Source organism: Lasioglossum baleicum, chromosome 10, assembly GCF_051020765.1.
Source record: "Lasioglossum baleicum chromosome 10, iyLasBale1, whole genome shotgun sequence".
NCBI lineage: Eukaryota > Metazoa > Arthropoda > Insecta > Hymenoptera > Halictidae > Lasioglossum > Lasioglossum baleicum.
In genome coordinates, this window is record NC_134938.1 from 15,385,634 (window position 1) to 15,409,179 (window position 23,546).

Sequence of the window (23,546 nt, forward strand, 5' to 3'; positions counted from 1 at the left end):
TTCGGGAAAATCTGGTTCCCGTCTACCGTGGACTCTCCTGTAAATACGAGTCTACGCTCCCTAGTCTCGCGATGACACTCACACACTTTTCGACTCACGCGTGGCTCCCGCTGTTTATAGGAGTAGGAATAGGTATTGCTACAAACGTACTATGTATGTACTTCTACGTCGACTACGCCGACCATTGGAATTGATTGATCGCTCGCTCTGTCTCGCCCGTTTTGTATCGCTCTGTCGCTCTCAAAATAGTCGAATAGAGCTTCGGGCCCACGAAAGCGTGTGAGAGTGGGGGCGGCGTCTACGTTATTGTAGTCTGACCACTCCGGCGCGCTCTCCACTTCCCCACGCCCCTCCCACTCGTCTTCTCTCGTGCTCTGTTTACAAGTCACGCTTAGTGGGTTCCCCTTCCATAAGTCCGAGCTAGGTCACTGCTCTGAGAGCACACGGGAGCAACTTGGGAGCACGGGAGCTGCTCTGAGAGCAAAGAGCTGTGCATGCCTGGTTTAAAAGAATGCTAAGCATATGCGATATTTTTGTCGCAGGTTGTACGTGTTCGCCTTGCATGAAGGCGTCGAAGGGGAGTCGAAGACTTCGGCACCGCTAGGAAAAAACGCTATAGAATAGATTACGAGAGCAAGGGGTTGAAGAGGAAAAATGACGAGCATTATTCACATAGGACAAGAGCTCGAGCGTGGAATCACGGATCGCGCGAATAGGACGAAGGAGATAAACAAGACTCGAGACAAGAAATGCAGCTCACCGTTCAAACTGCACGCTACGTTTCCTGCTGCCGGAGCACGACGCTGGAAAGCGGGGTTGGGCAGAGTTTCGTGGTACGAGTGGGCCGAGGGGGTGGTGAGGGGTTTGGGAAGGCGGCAAGGGGTGTGACTAAATGAAACATAGGGGCGGACGGGGGTTCGTTCTGCGATGGGCGCAGGCTGCATTTCAAGCAGGACTAACTCTTTGCCCCCGGAGGTCCTCGCTCGAGTATTAAGTCGACGCCAGTCTCGCCTCTGCTCTTTCGTCTCTCTCTCTCTTTCTCTCTCGCTGTTCTATGCCCTCTGTCTCCCTCGTTTATTATCACCGTTATCGTTGTTATCTGCCAGAACGATCTCCGATATCGTCACTTTCGTTAACGTCGACCGACGCGACGGACGCGGGGACGGTTAATAGAATCGCTGATTCGCACGAGCGTGACGAAACGAGAGAGAGAGAGAGAGAGAGAGAGAGAGAGATAGTGCGCCGTTGAATGCGCTGTCATCTCTGACATTTTCGTCTACTTTATTTTTGTTCGATCTGTGAAATTTCCTTTAACGTGTTACGTGCCACGTGGATTTCGTGCGGCGCACAGTGGATCGACGCGCTAGCTGTTCAAGAGCTAAAAAATCAAAGTCATAATATCGATTTTTAACGAATGCACAATAATGTTCCTTAAACATCCACTATAATAGGCTGGAAATAATAGATCTCACTGCTTCATGCATTTATAGCAGAAATGAGCAAGTGCAATTTAAAACGGTGAAAATATTAAAAGACTTTAAGAGTGTGAATATATTATTTTCACCACAATAAAATTATTAATAAAGAATACAAACTTATACTTAATTCCTGCGTCTTGCAGTTGATGCACAGACTTTTTATTTTGCATAGAGACATCCGGATTCTATTAATCACCTTGTTACACTTCATAAAAATATTTTTTTTTAATTTATTTTACGACGAATTTTTAAGGTTTTACAGTTTTAAGATGTTGTTACAGTTTTTATAAGGTGGATTCCGAACCACCTTGTGGGCACCACAGTTTAATATCACAGCTAATAATTGGAAGTGGCTGTCGAAATGTCGGAATTTAGATGGGACGTTCATGATTCTGGGTTAAAATGGACGCAATGTCCGCCAGCCGAGGATTAATATTGAGGATTATCTCATCGGTGTCACGCGTCAATTTTACACACCTTTCACAGATTTTGTATAAATAGTACGCTTTTTATCATTTTATTATTTTAAACGACACGAATAATTCTGTTTTACACGCGTGTCTATCTTTCAATCGTATTCACTCATTATCACTTTGTTAATTAGAGAGATATCAAGAGACAAATTAAAATAAAAATATACAATAATAATATATTTTTATGTTTTGCATGTGGAAAGTTTGTATGCAGAGTGTTTGTTGAAACTGAAGGTGAAAGAGAGCTACGAAAGTTGTATTCTCGAAGAGAAAATGTGGTTATACATATGTATAAATAAAATTTTTAATTGATGTTATTTCTCTTATATCTCTTCTTATAAATTCTTCTTATAAATAGTTAATGCTCAAAAGTATTTAATATCCTGTTAGGACACTAATTAGTACACTGATAGTTTAGATGATATTCGAGAAATTAATTATATAATTATATTATGAGCATTAAATTACTTATTTTAATGTTTTCCGATCAAGCTGAAACTTTGCACTTTTTTGAATTATTTGTAACAAGTCTAGAGGGTGTCGTGAAAGAAATGTCGACGAAAATTTTTGACCACCCCATCGCGCCACATTCCCAGAGTTTTAGTATTGAAACGGCGTCAAGTGCAAAGAGTTGAAAATATTGAATGCGATCTCGAACATCTTAAACGCCCCTCGAAACGCGTCCGACGTCGAACACAGATATTCCCAGGCTTCCGGGTAGGAGTCAAAGACCTCTCCCGGGTTTGAAAATCGCGGGATCCATTTGAATGTCAATGAAGTTTCTTGAACAAAATTCACGTCGCTTATGAAAATTGAGTGCACAGGGTACAAAGATGAATGGAATATTATTTTTCTCGAGGGTTACAAGTATCGTTAAAGCCTGGCCGTAAAAGGAGGAAGACAAACGAGACCTCAATGCTCGCGAATCTCTGATGAAGAACAGTGCTTTCAATGAATAAAGAGGCGCGGTATTAAAAATAATATCTGGAGCAATTCGTTCGACTGAACCGTGCCCCCGACGCTCTCGCCCTATTATTTCTTCATTATATTGTGCACTTTATTATTTCGGGTTAATTATTTTCCCCTTCTGTCGCGGACGCGACAGTCTCTGTCGTTCCGAGCCGCCTGGAGAATGCCCGATGAATAGCTCTTGCGGAAAGCACGATACACTCGTGAGAATGAAATCAGAACCGCCAGCAGATTTTATTCGCGCGACATTCTACCGGGACGACAAAATCGTTTTCTTCAAATGCAACGGAATTCAGCCGAGTGTGCCATCTGAATTACTTGCAAACAGAGTTGGACAAGAATTTCTCATTTAAATAAAAAATTTCCTTCTTTTTAGACACCCACTTTATTCGAAACTTTTATTTAAATAACATTCTTGCCCAACTCTGCTTGTAAACTATTTGGCACACGGAGATTTCCAATTACTTCGGGATTTACAATTACATGAAGTCATAATTTATTAAATTGTAATAAAAAAATGTATAACTCTTATTTTTTTACTATTATTTTAGGAATTTATTTTTCACTCAAATGATTGAATATATAGAAGCCCCTTTTACTTTTAATGACGGAATCTTTGGTTCAATTTTTTTATAACTGCTGAATTACATGTCCTTCACGTGTTATACTAGGAATTATATTTTTATTTACAAGTTCAATTCCTTGTATATTTTAATATTTTCTCTAGAATTCATCGAAGAGCATTTGGAACATGGAAAAATGATTCAAACGAACGTTGTATGGGCTCAAGTGGAGCGTACAATTTCGTAACACTCAAATATGTACTTACCAGAGTTGGGCAAAAATTTTATTCAAACAAAAATTACGAATAAAGTGGGTTTAATACCCACTTTAATCGAAATTTTTATGTTAACTCTGGTACTTACTGTGGCATGACCTTCAAATGACATTGAACTCCGAAAACAAAATTACACATAACAAATTCTTTACCTTGTCACAATTAAAGGCTGCTCTTTACTGTACCGGACTCAAAAGTGCCTTTCTTCTATGAATTATGATGTATTTGATATGTAATCCAGTAGATTTGTACCCGGGGCAGCTGCAGGTCGAAGATCGATCCTTTAGGATCAATAGTTGAGAAGCTATGGTCGCTTAAAGTTGAGCATTTTTGACAGGTAAGGGCCTGTCAAAAACACTGCAGATTGCTCAACTTTAATCGATCACAGCTCCTCAACTATTGATCCCAGAGGATCGAAACTTGACCAGCATCCGCGGCAGGTACAAATCTACTAGATTACATACCAAATTCATAATAATTCGTAGGAGGAAGGTACTAATTTGGAGTCCGGTGAAGGAAAGTTTACCCCAATTCAAGAAGATATTCCGGGACAGAAGTCAAGCGACATTACAGTGAAGCATAATTCATTGAAATTTTATAAACTGAAGGTTTTACGAGAGAATTTTGATGGTTAACGACCCGCGGTCGATTAATCACGAGACGTAATACTCGAAGAAATTCATCGTTCTCGTGGCCTGTTCCGTCTCACGTGCACAGATAATAACAATTACTTTCGTCGGCGACACAGTTACAGCCGAGATTAATTAACCGGATTTCATTACAGCTTGTGCGACCCGCGGAATACAAAGTTGTGGCTGATCACCGATTCCTCGTTTCTCCAATTAAATGCGTAACGTTTCTTTCGCGCGACTACGATATCGTTAACAGTACGTTTGACCCGGTATTAATAAAAGCGGAGAGCAGCGAATTATGCGCCACGGTGCATCGAACTTTTTAACGTGACATTTAAACGCACTATTCGAGCTTGCAATAATAAATTTAATTAATTACGCCACGCTCCGGTGGATACGTTCTCCATTGGCATTGTTATATATATGTACAAGGTGTCTGAAAAATTTTAAGCAACTTTTTCCTTTGTGCGACGTAAAATGAAAAAAAGAACTTTGACTTGGATTTAGTAAACGTTCCGAAACGAATCACCGTAATATCCGATTTTGATTGCACAATTCACCGTTCGTAGTCAGGAATTATTTACAATCTGGGAACGCTGTGAACCGCGAACAACTTCATGGTACAATTTACCGGAATTCGTTCGGCACATCCGTTGTCTCACTACAATTGAATACTTCAAAGAACAGCTATGAAATCCCGGGGATTAATTATTCCGGACGGTTTGTCGAGGACTTCATTACAAATTTCAAGGGGTTCGTTGGTCCACCGAGATTAATTTTCATAATAAATATCGTAAAAAGCGCAATTCTCCTGGCGGAGAAAACAACGGAACAAAAAAACCTCGAGAACGATAAGAACTACTATGAGACCCCCACTACCAGCCGCTCCCCCTCCCCCACCCGTTGCGAAACTAAATCGACGAAAGTTTATCGAGTTCTCGAACTAAGAACGGAAACGATGCGATGGTGCTGCGCGCAAAAAACGAGCAACCGCTGATCGAGACCGAGGGTTAGCTTCAGCGAGAAATCAACGGAATATTGATTCGACTTAATCTTCTTACCGACTTCATACTCCGCTTATTAAAACCGGCGATAAGGAAATCTCAGTGGAATTGTACACGACGGGGGAAGCGTTGAAGTTCGCGACGTATTAGGTTGACCCAAAAGTTTCTTCCGGAATGTATTCTTTTAATATTGCTAAATAAATATTAGGTTGTCCCAAAAGTTGGTTTTCGATTCATGCACACAATGCAAATTCATGTTAGGAAGTACTAAAACATCAACATAAAGATTATCGCATTGTTTGTATTTATTTAGCAACATTAAAGGAACACATTCCGGAAGGAACTTTTTGGGACAACCTAATATAATTTCTTTACAGCCTGTACGTATCGACGCTGTTGAAATATTTACGATGCTAAGGTTTTACAGTCATTTTTAGAGGCAACGCTCGTAGAAAGCAGTCGCGCCTGGCGGAATTGTACATCCCCGAATTAAATTTTCGAAACCAGCCATTTCACAGATAAGCTTTCGTAAAAGGAAAATTTATTTCAGCCCGAGCATTTATTCCCAATGTAACATCAATCCTGTTCCAGTTTTACTGCAATTTTCGCTGCGGCCTTTGTACGCGGTGCAGTCGCAGCAACGGTTGTACATATTCATCCGCTTCCTCATGCAGAAATAAATCGAAATTGCGGGATATATTTTGTTTCATAGAAAGCTTCGCTTGCGACAAAACCGATCACGGATATCCTAATACGTCTGTCAACATTTCTTTCTATCTACGCCTGCAGTGCACCGTTAATAGCTGCCACGATATCACGAACTTTTATTGAAAAGTTGATTTTGCCGATTGTCGAACACAATGAACACGTTAGTACTGCTTTTTTATTAATGTAAAAATAGAAAAAGATGATAGAATTGCAACAACTCGAAGTGCGAATTAACAAGTCACCCACAGAAACGTCGCATAGCTTCATTTAGGATTATAATGTAAAAGAAGATTTTAAAAAAAGATCTTATTAATTTATCCGGTAAGCGAAGTGTTACGTCGTTTAAAATAATTTTAGTACCATCATTCGATGTACCAACATCCACTAAATTAGGCGACCGTTCTTTATTTTGTGTGCCAATATAGTACCATCATGATATTCTTGTACCACGTTTATGTCATACTTGAAAAATTAGTGCCAATTCCACATTTTCTTTTATCCAACCACACCACACTGTATGAACAACATCATCCCGCAAGATCCACAAATACATGAAAAATTGCGACCCTATTCCGATGTTCAAGTGTGTGCTATACGGAAGTGAATCCTTCAACAGCGACAACAACTTGAATTTTGAAGCAACACCCCCAGTAACGTCACCCAATAATTTCATTTGGAATTGTAATGTAAAAGATTTTTGAGGTTCCTGTTGGTACAGTGCAATTATTTTGTATGAAAATAATCTATCAGCACAATATTCTTGTACCACGTTTATGTCACACTTGAAAAATTTGTGCCAATTCCACATTTTCTTTTATCCAACCACACCACACTGTATGAACAACATCATCCCCCAAGACCCACAAATATATGAAAAATTGCGACCCTATTCCGATGTTTAAGTGTGTGCTATACGGAAGTGAATCCTTCAACAGCGACAACAACTTGAATTTTGAAGCAACACCCCCAGTAACGACACCCAATAATTTCATTTGGAATTGTAATGTAAAAGATTTTTGAGGTTCCTGTTGGTACAGTGCAATTATTTTGTATGAAAATAATCTATCAGCACAATATTCTTGCCTCACGTTTACGGCACACTTTTAAAATTTTCTGCTAATCCCATATTTTCTTTTATTCAACAACACCACACTGTGTGATCAATAATATCATTCCGCGAACCCAGGAATATATGAAAAATTGCAACCCTGTTCTGATGTCCAAGTGTGTGCTGTATCGAAGTGGATCCTTCAACAGTGACAACAACTTGAATTTTAAACCAACACCCCCAGTAACGTCTCTCAATAATTTCAATTGGAATTGTAATGTAAAAGAAAATTTTGAGCTCCTCTTGGTACAGTGCAATTATTTTGTGTGCCAATAATCTATCAGCACAATATTCTTGTGCCACGTTTGCGGCACACTTTTAAAATTTGTGCTACTTCCATATTTTCTTTTAACCAACAACACCACACTGTATGAACAACAATATCATTCCTCGAGACCCACAAATATATGGAATATTGCTATCACTCGATATACCAATAATCTACCAGCACAATATTCTTGTGCCATGTTCACAGCACACTAAAAATTTAGTGAAATTATCAGATCCACTCTTATTCAACAACACTACACTGTATGAACAACAACATCATTCCGCGAACCCCACAATTGTATAAAAATTGCTACCCTGTTCCGATATGCAAGTATGTGCTTATCAAAGTGGATCCTTCAACAGCGACAACAACTTGAATTTTGATGCAAAACCCCCAGTAACGTCACCCAATAATTTCATTTGGTATTGTAATGTGAAACAACATTTTTGAGTTCCTTTGGGTTCAGTGCAATTATTTTGTGTGCCAATAATCTATCAGCACAATATTCTTGTGCCACGTTTGCGGCACACTTTTAAAATTTGTGCTACTTCCATATTTTCTTTTAACCAACAACACCACACTGTATGAACAACAATATCATTCCTCGAGACCCACAAATATATAGAATATTGCTATCACTCGCTATACCAATAATCTACCAGCACAATATTCTTGTGCCATGTTCACAGCACACTAAAAATTTAGTGAAATTCTCAGATCCACTCTTATTCAACAACACCACCCAATATGAACAACAACATCATTCCGCGAACCCCACAAATGTATAAAAAATTGCAACCCTCTGTTCCGATGTTGACGTATGTGCCGTACAGAAGTAATTGGATGCGGCACGCACTACGTACGCAGGTAGGTTATTTCGCTAATCGGCGATCCGATAAATATTTTAGCGTACTTGTTCGATATGCTGCGGGGTGATATCGTCGGAGGTGAGTCCCGCGGCTGACAGGTCGAGCTTCGCGGAGGGCATTCGGAATTCATCGAAAAATTACGGCGCCGGTTGCATCCGTCGCAATAAAACTGTTCCCGAAGTTTGCTCCAGGAATTTCACGCGGCGTAGAGAGATTGCGCTGCCGCGGACCAGCGAAAATTTTTGCCCCGACTTCGCCCCCGAACCTGCCACTCAGTTAATTAACCCAGTGCGTGGTTCAAATACCGCAAACTTACTAATTTACTCCGGCCCGTAATTACAACACTTTATGGGACACGGATCTCGGAGGAGTGGTCGGGTAGTGCGCGGGGGTAAACTTGCTGGAAAGTGATCACAGTCGGCTGTCACTAAAACACGATATCCACAGTCGAATAAATCGAAAGATAAACGAGAACAGTGTCGCCACGGTTCCCTTATAACTGCTATCATCGATCTCACTCGTACTTGCTCTCTCGCGAAGACGCGTAAACGGTAACTTTTCAATTCGCTGGTGATCGGCTATACATTTTTCCAATTTCCGAGAGGCGTTCGTCCCGCAAAAATGGTGCGAGACCCCGATAGGGAATTATTGAATTTCACGAAATCGGTCTGTTTACCCGGCGAAAACAAGAAGGGATCGAATTCGTGGAACCCTTCAAGAATGCCTCTGCCGTGTGCGGGGGAGGCTGCTCCTCGATTTACCGTGGCACTCGGCGAATTAGAACGTGCCGGCGCGTAATTAATTCTCGAATCTCAGCCGGGGCCAAGACTGCTCGTTGGTGCCCGTCGTCGTCGGCCCTTCCTCTCCGAAGGGAAATCCGTCAGAGCGATTCGAGGACACTGTGCACCACCAAATAGACGTTGGCCGGTGCCGCGATGATGCAGAGATCGAACCAATCGCGAACATTCACAGAACACCACTGATTTGCAAGATGCACCACAATATATATGTATAGTCGCCGAAGGATTTCACATGTGAGACGACTATCGAGATAGATCGTGAAACGGGTCGAACAAACAAATGACAAAGAACCGTCACACACCGTGCTCGCGTCGCTGGGAACTCGAGGATATCAACTTTCCCGCCAGTACGGACGAACGACAGGTCACTTCCGGTTCCCTCCGAAGGAGAGCGAGAGAGGACTGAGCATCTTTCGGCTGGCAGGCCTCGATCGGCGGGGTGCCACCCTCGACGACGGGGCTGTGGCCCAGCGCGCTTGCGTTACGCTCCTGCGCGCGTATAACTACCCCTGTGTTTCCCTCCCTTTTGCTACCCCCCCCCCCCCCCCTCGTCGTCGCCCACCGTCTTTCTCTTTCTCGCGATCTCTTGCTCTCACCCTCTTCCGCCGTTTGGCCGCGAGGCCCATCTTTCTTCCAACCGGAGTTCTTTTTGTTACCGGAAGTTACCGAAATTCCGAGGAACGCGACGCGTCTGGACTAGACCAGCAATCCTCCTAACGATTATCGATAACGTATCGATAACTCATCGCCAAGTTTCGATGTACACTCGAGAGCTGCTCTACACCCCCCGACCACAAGCATCCGGACACTTATGCGTTCGCGGATCTTGCATAAATATCCCCTGGAGATTTAACAATTAATAAATTGTTTAATATTGAACCAAAAGACTTAGGATTTTTACAAAATTATTATAATACAAAAATTAATTGAGCATTAACATTGGTTGAAACTGTGAAAGAAAGTGGAGGTCAAGGAATATAATGTAATTTGAAAATAATAATAATAATAAAAATAAATTATTCTTTTTATTTTTTTTTATTTTACGTCGCTTCTTTAACTGCTGTGGTTATTTCGCGACGAGACCCACAGTTTTTATAAGGTGGTTTCCGAACCACCTTGGGCACCACGATTTAAAATGGTTTAAGTAAATTGAAAATATACTTTTCGCGCGCGCGCGTACATGCACCCTTGAAGATCTATTTAATCGGTGGGAGACGTTCAGAAGATGTTTTTTTTTTAAATAAAAAAAATGATATTTTTGCAAATCTGTTCTACAACTGCAAAACATCGTTGAATACAGAAACACTGTTATTTGAAACATTTCCAAATGAATACTATCTATTCATATAAATATAAAAAAATATAAACACGTTTTTATTTTTATTTCTCGTCCATTCTGTATGGTCGACCATCTTGAAAATCGGGGATGTAAACGACCTTGAGAAAATATCACAGACCACAATGTGTCTCATTCTAAATCCAACAATTTTGTGCTTTCAAGGTGACGAAGATATGACCGAATCCATGTTAAACGAAACACCCTGTATACAGAGTTGGGCAAAAATTTTTATTTGAATAATATTTTTGCCCAACTCTGTATATGATACATATCGATAGTATTTGCATTTTGTCGATTTTGTACGCTTCGGTCAATTTATAAGCAATAATTACATTTGACAATATCAATAAATATTAGCACTAGTGGTACGATCAGTTATGGTCAGTCGCCGAAATTAAATGGTTTTACTATGCACACGTATGTAATCTATATCCGCTATATCAAATGTAAATTGATGTGAAATCATCTATAAATAGGGATCCTAAAGGTTCTGCGAATTTACAATTGGAGAAAGTTTATGGATATAATATTTCGTCTAAACTGAAGATTATTCTGAACAAATTTTTCTTCCCATCTCTTTTCAATCTATTGTTGTCTGGAATAATTTCCTTCGGTCAACGGACAGGTGTCGGGATCACTTGGCATTCTGCATAAATGTTTGAATAACTTTGAAGTGACCTGAATTTTTCACGCGCGGAATTCCATAAATAGTGAAATTTAAAGATATTCGTCCTCTACATTGTAGAGAGAATGTGTACCGTCACTGCGCGTGTCAGAATCTTAAATATTTTATTCATTTAATGCAACGAAGTTAGAGATATTTCGCGAATTTTTAATATTTTTAAACAATATGCTCTGTTATCTTTTTGCACAATTTCTCATACTTTGAAACATTATGCTCTCTGGTACCCTTCTGCACGATTCTTCATATATTCAATCTACGGTGACCTATCCTGAATAATCTCTTAATAAATATTTTTATTATAAATGTGTGCAATTTTTAAAACAGTAAAAATATTAAATTAAATTAAACATATGAAGAAAGAAAGTACATGTGTTTCACACTGAAGTTTGTTGCAGTTTAGATAAAACATTTTTATTTTGCATGAAGATCTGCTGTCTGGTTATTATAAATGATACAGTAATTTGTATGAAACAACCAAAAGGTTTAAACTATTACAAATCTAATATTAAAATACTTTTGAATCTAATCTAAACATCTCATCATACTTTCCTCTGCCCGATTGATCATGTTGTGTGCATGCATATAGTGTACACATCGTCGTAATGGCATCGCATATAAATCCATTTTTAATGCTTTCGAAACTTCATGAATAAATTAATACAGTAGCAATTTAAAATATAATTCCATGAAATGATACGGGGTTGAGGGCTGAGATCATTTTCGATTGCGGAGCAGCGGCGGACTGTTAATCCTGGGGCCCTGGGCTAACACTCTTTGGGACCCTACCCAATTAGCTCAATGTACAGGTACCCTAGTAATGACTTTATGGTACAGTCGACCATCTGGCAGTTTTTCAATAATTTCTTCTTTAACATGGAGCCATTGCCATTGATTTAGTAGATCCTTATAGTAGATTTAGTAGATTGAATTATTATAGAAGGTTTTATAACTTATATATTCAATTTTTAAGGGGTCTATTCACGATCAATCATGTTGCGCAACATGATTGATCGCGAGTGGTAGTGATTGACTAATTGCGCAACCTGTTGTGTAAAATCAGAATTTTCTGTGTCACGTCTGCCGACGTGTTGCCATAGGTTATAAGCATAGCCAATAAGAGTAGGATATTGTAACCGTAATTATTAAGAATATTGATTAGTTATAAGTAGTCATACTTCGCTCCGTTCATCAGATCCGATTCTCACCTCATACCATATACCCATTCTTATCTTAACCCTTGTATAATAATCATATCTTAATGTATTCCCCGTAGCAGTATCACGTAGCATTCACCGTAATCATTAATCGCGCGCTTCTCATAACATCCATAGCGTTATGTCTAACGAGACATCCGGTAGAAGATAAGACACCTATGTATTCGATTTCACGATCCTAAAAAGAGTTCAGTTAATTCAGTTCAATTCGGACAGCCAGTCTGTCACGTTCGTTCAAGACTCCAGCGAGGCTCGCCGCCTCCTGGATGTCCCGGTCCGGACTCCGACGAGTCCTCGCTCTCATCCGCCTTTGAGCGGTCCTGCTATAACACGCGCTTCTAGTTCATTATAATTTCATTTCATACGTTACAAATATATTCCCAGTTATTAATTTAATAAGTGAGTCTCGCTTAGTTCTTCTCCCTACATCCTCGTGCTGGCGATACTTTCCTATTCAATTCGCATTCGTCGCTATCAATTACGAAAGCTCGTGCGCGTCAACGAACGCGAGACGGAGGATAACAGCGGGGTATCTCCCGCCAACCGAGGATCACCGACGACGTGATCTTCCCAGGACGAGTGAGGATCATCGTCCTTCCTACGACGATCCAGCCTGATTCGACTGCAGCCGTCAGCGAGCAACGGAAGCAGTTCGCATAAAGGAAGCCTGCCTGTCTTCACCGATCGCTATACTCAACTGTCCGATAAGTTGCTAGATATTTCCCTGCGAAGATTCGCGCCCTCTCAGTTATGTCTGTTCTCGTCCGCCGCTTTTGGGCGAATCTACTGTAAGCGTTAAGTAGAATACGCATGTTCGCGAAAGTCGTGGTTCCCAGTCAGACGTCGGACGTAACGTGCCGCGTGGACAAAAGGTTGTATCGCATTTGAGAGCGTCCAGTAAGGGGAATGGGTCGCGGAACGATAGTTTTCGCGAAAGTCAGACTCCGGGACGTAACATCTGATATTTTGTGCACAACGAACGGATTGCGCAACATGATCGATCGTGAATGGTAGTGATTGATTAATTGCGCAACCTGTTGTGTAAAATCAGGAGTTGAAAGGCAGTGTTGCACAAATATTGTCAGACGAGTCCCATCACTACGGAGTGAGAAACTGAACGATTGCTCAAATTATGTGTAAACGTGAATACAATTTGGATTTGCACAATAATTGTTGCGCAACATGATTGATCGCGAATGGTAGTGATTGACTAATTGCGCAACCTGTTGTGTAAAATCAGAATTATCTGATATTTTGTGCACAACGAACGTATTGCGCAACATGATTGATCGTGAATGGTAGTGATTGACTAATTGCGCAACCTGTTGTGTAAAATCAGGATTTGAAAGGCAGTGTTGCACAAATATTGTCAGACGAGTCCCATCACTACGGAGTGAGAAACTGAACGATTGCTCAAATTATGTGTAAACGTGAATACAATTTGGATTTGCACAATAATTGTTGCGCAACATGATTGATCGCGAATGGTAGTGATTGACTAATTGCGCAACCTGTTGTGTAAAATCAGAATTATCTGATATTTTGTGCACAACGAACGTATTGCGCAACATGATTGATCGTGAATGGTAGTGATTGACTAATTGCGCAACCTGTTGTGTAAAATCAGGATTTGAAAGGCAGTGTTGCACAAATATTGTCAGACGAGTCCCATCACTACGGAGTGAGAAACTGAACGATTGCTCAAATTATGTGTAAACGTGAATACAATTTGGATTTGCACAATAATTGTTGCGCAACATGCTTGATCGTGAATAGGCCCATAGCCTCACAGGTCCAAGAGACCGTATCGTGAAGTCCCATTGCCGAAGGGTCAGGTAGTAAGCAAACATTTGTACAACACAAACGGCCCAGTCAACCTCACCATATACAGGGGAGGGACCCAAAGGGACAGTTCATACAGTCCCAAAGTTCAGAGAGGGTTTAAGGGTGACGGTCCGAATTTGACCTTGGCCGAACGCCAGTGTGGTAGTACCCTCACACACCGTTAGAAACTGTATACGTACACGAGGTTGCAAGGGTTTCGTAGATTCCACTATACGTCTCTATAATGCACATTTGGGGCCCGTACGTACGATCGATGCACAATCGATAGATGAAAGACCCACCATTGGTGCTCTGGTCCGAAAATGGCCTACTTTTGCGTTTTCGAGGCGTAATTTTCATTATTCGGCAGCATGTAGCGGAATTCAACAAATATTGGACGGCGCGACAGTGTTGCCACAGTCAAGACACATACATTTTCTTAAATATCGAGAGATTTAGGGTTTCTATAGAAAAAAATGCACCAGAGCACCAATTCAGGGACACATACAATGCCAATGCAACCTTTATTATGTTAAACTATACGCGTTTAAACAAAAATACCGAAATCTACGAATACGGTGGAACTACATCCCTAAACGGAGGGTTTCGGCACAAGTATCAGTTCCATTTTGGCATTTTTAGCTAGGAGCGCTAGTGTATTTCTGAAGTTTTACTCACTGTTTTAGCGATATTTTACCGATACAGTGACTGAATCGGTAAAACAGTGAGTTCCATCGTACTTCGTAGTTTTCAAACTGTGTGTTTAAACACGTATAGTTTAACATAATAAAGGTTGATTGTATGTGTCCCTGAATATGCGGCCAGCTTCATTTTTTTCTATAGAAACCTTAAATCTCTCGATATTTAAGAAAATGTATGTGTCTTGACTGTGGCAGCACTGTCGCGCCGCCCAATATTTGTCGAACTCCACTACATGCTGCCGAATAATGAAAATTACGCCTCGAAAACGCAAAAGTAGGCCATTTTTGGAGCTGACCGCAAGTGGTGGGTCTTTTATCTATCGATTGTGACTACGTAGGGGCCCCAAATGTTTGAAAAGTGCGGAACCCTTGCAACCTCGTGTACGTATACAATGTCTAGCGTTGTGTTAGGGTACCACCACACTGGCGCTCGACCAAGGTCACATTCGGACCCACACCCTTAAGAATGCCGGAACCTTGTTCCCGTATATGTCCGCACAAACTGGTTAAATCTACTACAGATGTTCGAGCATGAAATCGGGATTGTAAAGAATCTAACAGCGAATGTAAATATGAGGGAATATTTTCAGGGGAGATTTCCTTCGCGGACGTGAAAATACGAGCGGATGAAACGGAGTTATTTATTTCCTGCCTTGAGGTATACTCCGCGGTATATTAAATGCTTACGGTTATCTTTCCTCCACTTTGGACACAAAACGATTAAAGTGAAGCTGAATTTCCACGTGGCAGACGCCGTGGACATATTAGAAAACTGTTTCCACGCTTTTGTGGATATACGAAATTAAATTCAACGCTGGATATCGCCAAGGCGTTCACTAGTCGAATTAAAATAGTGTTGAGCAGTGAATGAGACAGCTGCCTCGGGTTCTATGCGACTAATTGCAGGTACTATTTCAAAATTCAGTTCCTTTCGTGCGATTTCTCTAGAATGTACACGGTGTGCCTGTTAAGTTTTGTCACTTTTTAGGCAGTTCCGGTTCAACTTTCTTAAAATTTGTCTACAAAACTTGGAAATTGCATGAACATCCACAGTCTAGTAATAACATAAACCTAGACGCCACAAATTATAATGAAAAATGGTGACAAAATTGGACGGGTACACCCTGTATATTTATATTTACATACAATAACTTTACGAAATTATTATAAAGAAAAAGAGTATGATGAAAACTTGCGCAAATATAAATTTTTGTGATTAAATTATTTCAGGGCCTCCAATTAATAAAATTTGTCTATTATACTCTGAAATTAGAAACGTAAGCCACGAAACTAAAATGCTATTAAGAATAAGAAGCTTTGCGACCACCGCGATAGGCGGTCCACAAAGGAAAGCATAATTCAAATCTAAAGAAATGATGTTCTCTTGTCGTCGCGTAATCTTCTCAGGGCTTTCTTTTCTCGTTTAGTATTCTCTTGCAGAGAGTATGCACACATAACGAGTTTGCCAAGGTGGTTAAATAAAAAGTGGCTACTGCGTTTAATAAACAAATTATGTCAAGTGTGTTGCAACGGGTCAGTAAAATTATTCATGAGTGTATAAATATTCACTTATTGCTAGAAAGGTTGTCTACACTAATAATATTAATCTTTTACAATGAGACAGTCAATGTTCTTTAGAAATATATTTTGTTCATTTTTTTTTATAATTTAGACTCAAAATTAGTACCTTTCTCCTACGAATTATGGTGTATTTGGTATGTAATCTAGTAGATTTGTACCCGGCGTGGATGCAGATCCAAGTTTCGAACCTCTAGGATCAATAGTTGAGGAACTATGGTCGATTAAAGTTGAGCAATCTGCACTGTTTTCGACAGGTCCTTACCTGTCAAAAATGCTCAACTTTAAGCGACCATATCTCCTCAACTATTGATCCTAGAAGATCGAAACTTCGATACTGGATTCGATACTGGATTACGTACCAAATACATCATAATTCGTAGTAGAAAGTTAGTAATTTTGAGTCCGGTAAAGTAAAGTTTACCCGAAAATACTTTATTTGTAGAAGGTTGAAATTGATTTGCAAAAGGATGAATTTGGAGTGCAAAAGTAAGTAGTGGGAGTCGTGTGGCATGTTACACATTAGATGTTATCATTTAAGAAACCTTGCAGTGCTACAGTTATTAATACTCGTATAAAACCCAATTTGAAAGTTTCTTCTTTCCGTCTTCCCAGCCAGTGTACTCGGAAGTAGGGCAATGATGCGCGCGTAATCGTTTAATACTCCGAAATGTTTGGCGAAGAACACGGTGAAATAACGGAGACCATTTTCAGGGTCATTCAGAGGGAAATTATCTGGCTGTTACCGGCCGTTTTTAATCTCTGCGCTAGGGCAGTGGCGTCATTACAGTTTCTGTACGACGTGGCAGAGATTCCCGTTCGCGGCCGCGTTGCGAGCATTCTCAGCCCCGGAGTTAGCATAACAGTTGCGTTGCGTAGTTTCATCTAGCTGTCAGGGGCAGTGATTAACATAACAAACGCATAATAACGCGATGGGTCACGTGCTTCTGTCCGGTAGGATCAAATGGCTTCCGGCGCGGCGGCGCATATGCTAAGAAATTATTGCAAGTTCGCCGAGCCGGCAAAGGCGTCAAATGAACAAAATTTCACGGGAACAAATTTCTAAAGAAATAAGAATACCGCGCGGGTGCGCGGCCGCCCTCGGTCTGAATGGAAAATGTAGCCGGATTCCATTACTACAACTTTCCACGCGTAAAGTTAACTTCATTCTAAGTTGCTCGTTTTCATGTTCCGAGCCCTTTTGTATAATCATGTTCGCTGGCAGCAATATGGTTGTCCTTTGTGCGAAGTGCAGTAAAGAAAGACGGGTTTCATAGTCGTCTTGCGCAAAGTATCCTGCGACTCCTCAAGTCTTTAAGAGTTTCTCGCGAGGTGTGATTAATGCTGATGAGTAGGCTCAGCATCTTCAGCTGGGAACACATTTTTTTCTCGAATAATTCATAATGGCGCCGCGTAAACGGAAATACAGGTTACCATCTCGAGAAGGGGTGTAGCCGGATGAAGGGGGTGTCAAAAATGCCCCTGAACCAAATTCAATTTGCGATAGGCCATTCTTAAAATACTTTGTAATGGGGTGGCAAGGAAAATCATGATTTTCTGAGAAAAATCAGGCATATTTTAGCTGTTAGAATGCACATCTATGATTTTTTTCAGAATTTTGGCCTCGAAACCGAATTTCAAAAAATTTTCAAATGCCAATTTCTTGCAGCAGTTATGAAATACCAAGTTTATAGTTTTACAGTTTTAACATCTCGTTACGGTTGTCAACATATAATTTTTCCAGATTTTTCAAAGTGGGGAAACACAGTTATAAAAAAATCAAAAACCGGTAATTTTCGAGGGCCATGTATCTTTTAAAATTCGATCTCAAAGCTGAGAATTCTGAAAAAATGTATAGATGCGCATTTTTATTAAAAATGCTCGCGTTTTTAATTAAACTTTCACCTATTGCTGAAATATGCCTGATTTTTCTCAGAATTTTCAATTGAAAAGGATAATAAAAATTACGGAGGAACCTGATTTTGGGAAACCCTTTATAAAAAAAAAATAAAATAATATAAAACCAGGTTCTTACATTTCGTTTATTATTACTCTTGACTGAAAGTATCCGATTGCAATCATACGTGCAATCTATAAGGTGTCTCATTTAATTATTCGTCCATTGGACAGGTCTCCCTAGTTCCTTAACAGCACGTGTCTGTCGACGACAAAGTTTGAGCATTACTATTAGAACGCACAGTGGGGAAAGAATGACGCGATTACGTTGCCGACGTAAATATCACGAATCAGGCGACCGAAGATGGTAACTTTCGGCGGAAGGTAGCTCCGAATCTGGGAATGGAAGCGGGTCTGAGAAATGTGCATACGCGCTCGCTGTCTTTCAAACTGCGAGATGTCGCAAGTTTCAAAATTGCTTGCCGGGGAGTGCGCGTTGAATAATCGCGGCGCGGCGCTTCGAGATGCGTTTAGCCTGCGAGCTATCGTTACGTTAACTGGGCGTGAATTAGCCGAAATGTAATGCGCGTACGTGCGCCGCCGTCTCGGCAAATGCGCGTTCTCGTTTCCGAACAAAAGAACTTCCGGTTCTCGCGTTCGCGTCCTAATTGTGAGCCCTTATCGAAAAGAACGTTTTTCGACTTCCCGGTCTAAGAAGGTCGTTTTATCCGATCGATAGTAGATTCCACCTGATAAGAATGCAGTTCTGCGAATTTTTATTTAGATTTTGATGTAGATACAGCACCGATTTGCACAGCGCACAAATAATAATAAATAAATAATATTTAATACATAAAAAAATTAATGTTTAATAATTAAAATAGTTAATAGACAATATATACAATATATAAAATTACAATTTCATTTAGTTCGAGACAAATTATTGTCCACATTATTCGAGTAGTGTAGGTCAATGATTTTTTTCTCTGAAACGTATATTAAAAAGGTTTTATTTCGTCAAATTTATTTCGCAATTACGAATTTGTTTGAAATAAACATAAATAACTACAGTGAGGAGTAGAGAATATATAAAACGGTATAAGAGAATACAGAAACATAATGACTACATTGTTGGAAATAATAATAAGAGTGCACTCATATAAATATTTATTCTTCTGAATCGTTATTTAAGTGAAAATAGAAAAGACATACTTGTGCACCATACAACAAATTACTGAACTCTAGTTTTGCAATTTCGTTTGATCTTTGCAACTTAAATATTTTATGTAAACATTCGAAATGTATGAAAGCCTTCGAGGATACCGCTGAGATGATCCGCGATTACACATATCGAATGATAATTTCCGGGAAACATCCGATTGTTGATTCGGTTATACCCCTCACAGTAAATTTGTTGACTACCATCAATTCGCAAAGCGATTCTAAACTTTCGACCGCCAGCGTATATTATTTCTAGCATGAGAGCTACCTCAAGGTCGACCGCAATCACATTCGAGTTCGTAACCAATACCGAAATTGAAATTGCACGATCTGCTCTACTGCCGGTTACTCTGAAATACATTCTATTCCCCCAAGAGTATAATTTGGTGGAGTTTACACCTAACACTAACCGTACCAACACCGGCCAAATGAACGGTTTCAAATTCTTCATTTTTTAATTGTTGAAATTGTAAAGTATACTTCCATTATAGAAATTATTTAATAAATGTCTTCATTCAAGCACGTATTATAATCAAAATTCTGTAAAATCTAAATAACGACTTGATTGAAGAAAATGGAAACTGTAAGATCTAACGAACATCCCCTTCATTGCGGATTTAATTTAATTATTTCTTTATCGGACTTTCACCAACTTATTTGTGGCATTTTTCTGATTAAAATGACACTAAACACGATATAATTTGAACTGTATTTACTGGTTATAATAATTGCAAAGAAATAGTGGAACTACAGGATCTTGGAAACAGCACGGACCCGTGTTTTTCTTAGATCAAGGCTTTACATTTTGCACCCGGTACGGTTAATGTTAATAGGACGTGTCTATCATAATTATTTAAAAATATTGTAAATATGAAGCAAAATATAGTCCAATGAAAAAGATGAACATTTAAATAATTCTGCCATTCTAATCACTTCAAATATAACCGAATGATAGTTTCATGTAGTATTTTAGAATATTTCGCAATATCGCATCAATAATGAATGAATTCGAGAAATCAAAGGCATAGCATGTCCATAAAGGTCTTTTATGCGAGTCTACTATTGCAATTAATCGCTGTAAAACAGACCACGTCAATTTACATGAATCACTGATTCGTGTAGGAATTGCTAATGATCCAAACGTAATGACGAAATTTAAAGTCTCAATTATATTATTCGACAGTCCAGTTTGTAATTTGCAGTGCGCGAAGTCAATCAGTCGACTGCGGAAACCTAAAATTCAGTTACTATTAAGTGTAGAAGCGTTAATTACTGAAATAGAGATTACTGCATGTGTTTACTTATTCGTTCCCAAAAATTTTGGTATATTTATATATTATAATTAAATAATATATTATGTATTATATTTACATATATTATACATATTACCAAATAGATACTTAGGAAACAAACCCCAATAAATATGAATAATAAAAATTGTACTGTAACACAACAATCATAATTTTATCTGTTTATTTAATTAAATGTCTCGTAACAGATCTATATTGTTATTCCTGTGTCAAATGATTTATTTCTTCATTAATTTCGTTAATAATATTCAGCAATTATTATACATTTATTGCAAAAGAGTTCGATATTCGTAACTGTGAAATAAATTCAGTTCACAATCTTCCCCACTGATATTATAAGACAAGCGATGAAATAAAACGTTTTAATATACGTTTCAATTCGCTCGACGTCTGATCGAACATTGACCTATACTACTCGCATAGTATGGAAACTAACTTTTCTCGCAGTAAATGGGATTGTATAATTTTATAAATAAAATTCTATGAATGGACAAGTGATATTTCCTTACTCTTGCCAACAATTTTTGTACTGAATACAAAAATAATTCCATACAATTATTGATAACATGCGATATTTAATAAATGGTCGGACTCGTATCTTTTTTTGGAACAAAATGAATAAACGTGAAGACAATAACTTTATATATGTAATTTAGAATAATTTATTACACTGTAATAAATTTATTATTCTAATAAACTATTATTTATTATTTTAATAAATCTAATAATATATTATTTATGATTTATTATTCTAATAAATCTAATAACTTATTATTTATTATCCTAGTAAATTATTCTAATAAATCTAATAAATCATTATTTATTATTCTAACAAATTATTCGAATAAATCTAATAATTTATAATTTATAATTTATTATTCTAACAAATTATTCTAACACAAATCTAATAATATATTATTTATTATTCTAATAAATTATTCTAATAAATCTAATAACTTATTATTTATTATCCTAGTAAATTATTCTAATAAATCTAATAAATCATTATTTATTATTCTAACAAATTATTCTAACACAAATCTAATAATATATTATTTATTATTCTAATAAATTATTCTAATAAATCTAATAATATATTATTTATTATTCTAATAAATTATTCTAATAAATCTAATAATTTATTATTCTCAATAATTAATAAACTAGAATAATTTAGGTAAATAATTATTCGAATAATGCTCAGCTTTTAAACACATGAAAGTAGTGTACTATTGTAGAACGAGGACGACATTCATTGGTAGAGTAAAAACCAAAATATTGAGCCTCGAATGAGCCCAAGATCCCAGCGACGCAATTTCTGAGCAGCGACTTATTTGTTCGCTGCATTTTTCCGTTTCTTTGCCACGCTGTTTTCTCGTGTTACGCGGAAGGGCTCTCGCACGACAATGAAACAAGAAACTCTCCACGGTTCTTCGATCCACTTAGGGCTCGTACAGGGGCAAAGAGGCCAGGGATCTTGCCGTACATTATTACCTGTCGTAACGATATGTGTACAAGGTAGCAGGATCTTCGCAGGAACACCAAGTGAACCGTGCTGGACGTTACGACCCTATACCACTTGTCGCAACTTGAATAGGCCAGCCATAAGCTTACACAGTCTTCCATTAACAAGTCTTATTTTAAAAGTAACTGGTAGATACATGTTCCCTTATAAAAATGATAAGATTGATTTTATTTAGACTTTGTGCGGCTCCTATTATAATACGTGCTCTACAAAAGATATTTATATAATCAATTCTTATAAAATCATTTTTATTATTTTCACAATTCTAAAATAATAAATCTAGATCCGGTCATTTCGACCGGTGGTGCAATTAAAAAATGTTCTAAAGGGAACTCTATCATTTTATCATTATTTATTTTATGAAATCTGTAAAAATGCTCTTTAAACCTACAGGGTGGGACATTTATCCAGGCCATCTGGAATATCTCGAAAACTAAATTCTAGAGAGAAAAATATTCCAAATAAAAAGTTTAAGTCAAGGAGGGCCTGATGCAGCAGTCAAATCCGTTTTAAATTTTCATCATGTTTTCAAGGTCATTCCAAGGTCAACTTTATTTTTTCAAATAGAATGTCCTATTTTTTAAACCGTAGATCGATAGAGTATCAAATCCTGAGTATAAAACTGTTGACCTTCATATGTCCTAAATCTAATAGTTAACGAGATATTATCGAAACAATTTTGTTTTTTCTTTGGATAATATCTCGTTAACTATTAGGTTTAGGACATACGAAGGTCAACACTTTTATACTCAGAATTTGATACTCTATCGATCTACGGTATAAAAATAGGACATTCCATCTAAAACAATTAAATTGACCTTGGAATGACCTTGAAAACATGATGAAAATTAAAAATGGATATGACTGCTGCATCACACCCTCCTCGACTTAAACTTTTTACTTGAAATATTATTTTCTCTGCAATTTAGTTTTCGAGATATTCCAGATGGCCAGGATAAATGCCCCACCCTGTATATGATGCAGAGCTAGGCTCATTATATTTTTCGTTGTCGCTCTAATTAGGGCTTATACAGTCTTCCATTGACAAGTCTTATGTTAAATAATAAGAAACGCGTAATTCTCGGGATTCTCTTATTGTTCGC

General features: G+C 38.5%; 2 protein-coding genes across 9 annotated transcripts in view; both read right to left on the minus strand.

Moving 5' to 3' along the window:
- Window positions 1-21,666, minus strand: part of LOC143213087 (uncharacterized) — a 179,980-nt gene extending 158,314 nt beyond the window's left edge. For 2 of the 3 annotated variants that reach the window (XM_076432614.1, XM_076432613.1), the window contains exon 1: window positions 9,112-21,660. The gene's annotated coding sequence lies outside the window, so the exon portion shown is untranslated. Of the gene's footprint in view, window positions 1-9,111 lie in introns of all 3 variants that reach the window. The other variant, XM_076432615.1, reaches the window with a different exon arrangement.
- LOC143213078 (uncharacterized) overlaps window positions 1-23,546 on the minus strand; it is an 832,749-nt gene that overhangs the window by 286,390 nt on the left and 522,813 nt on the right. The gene's annotated exons all lie outside the window — the stretch shown is intronic.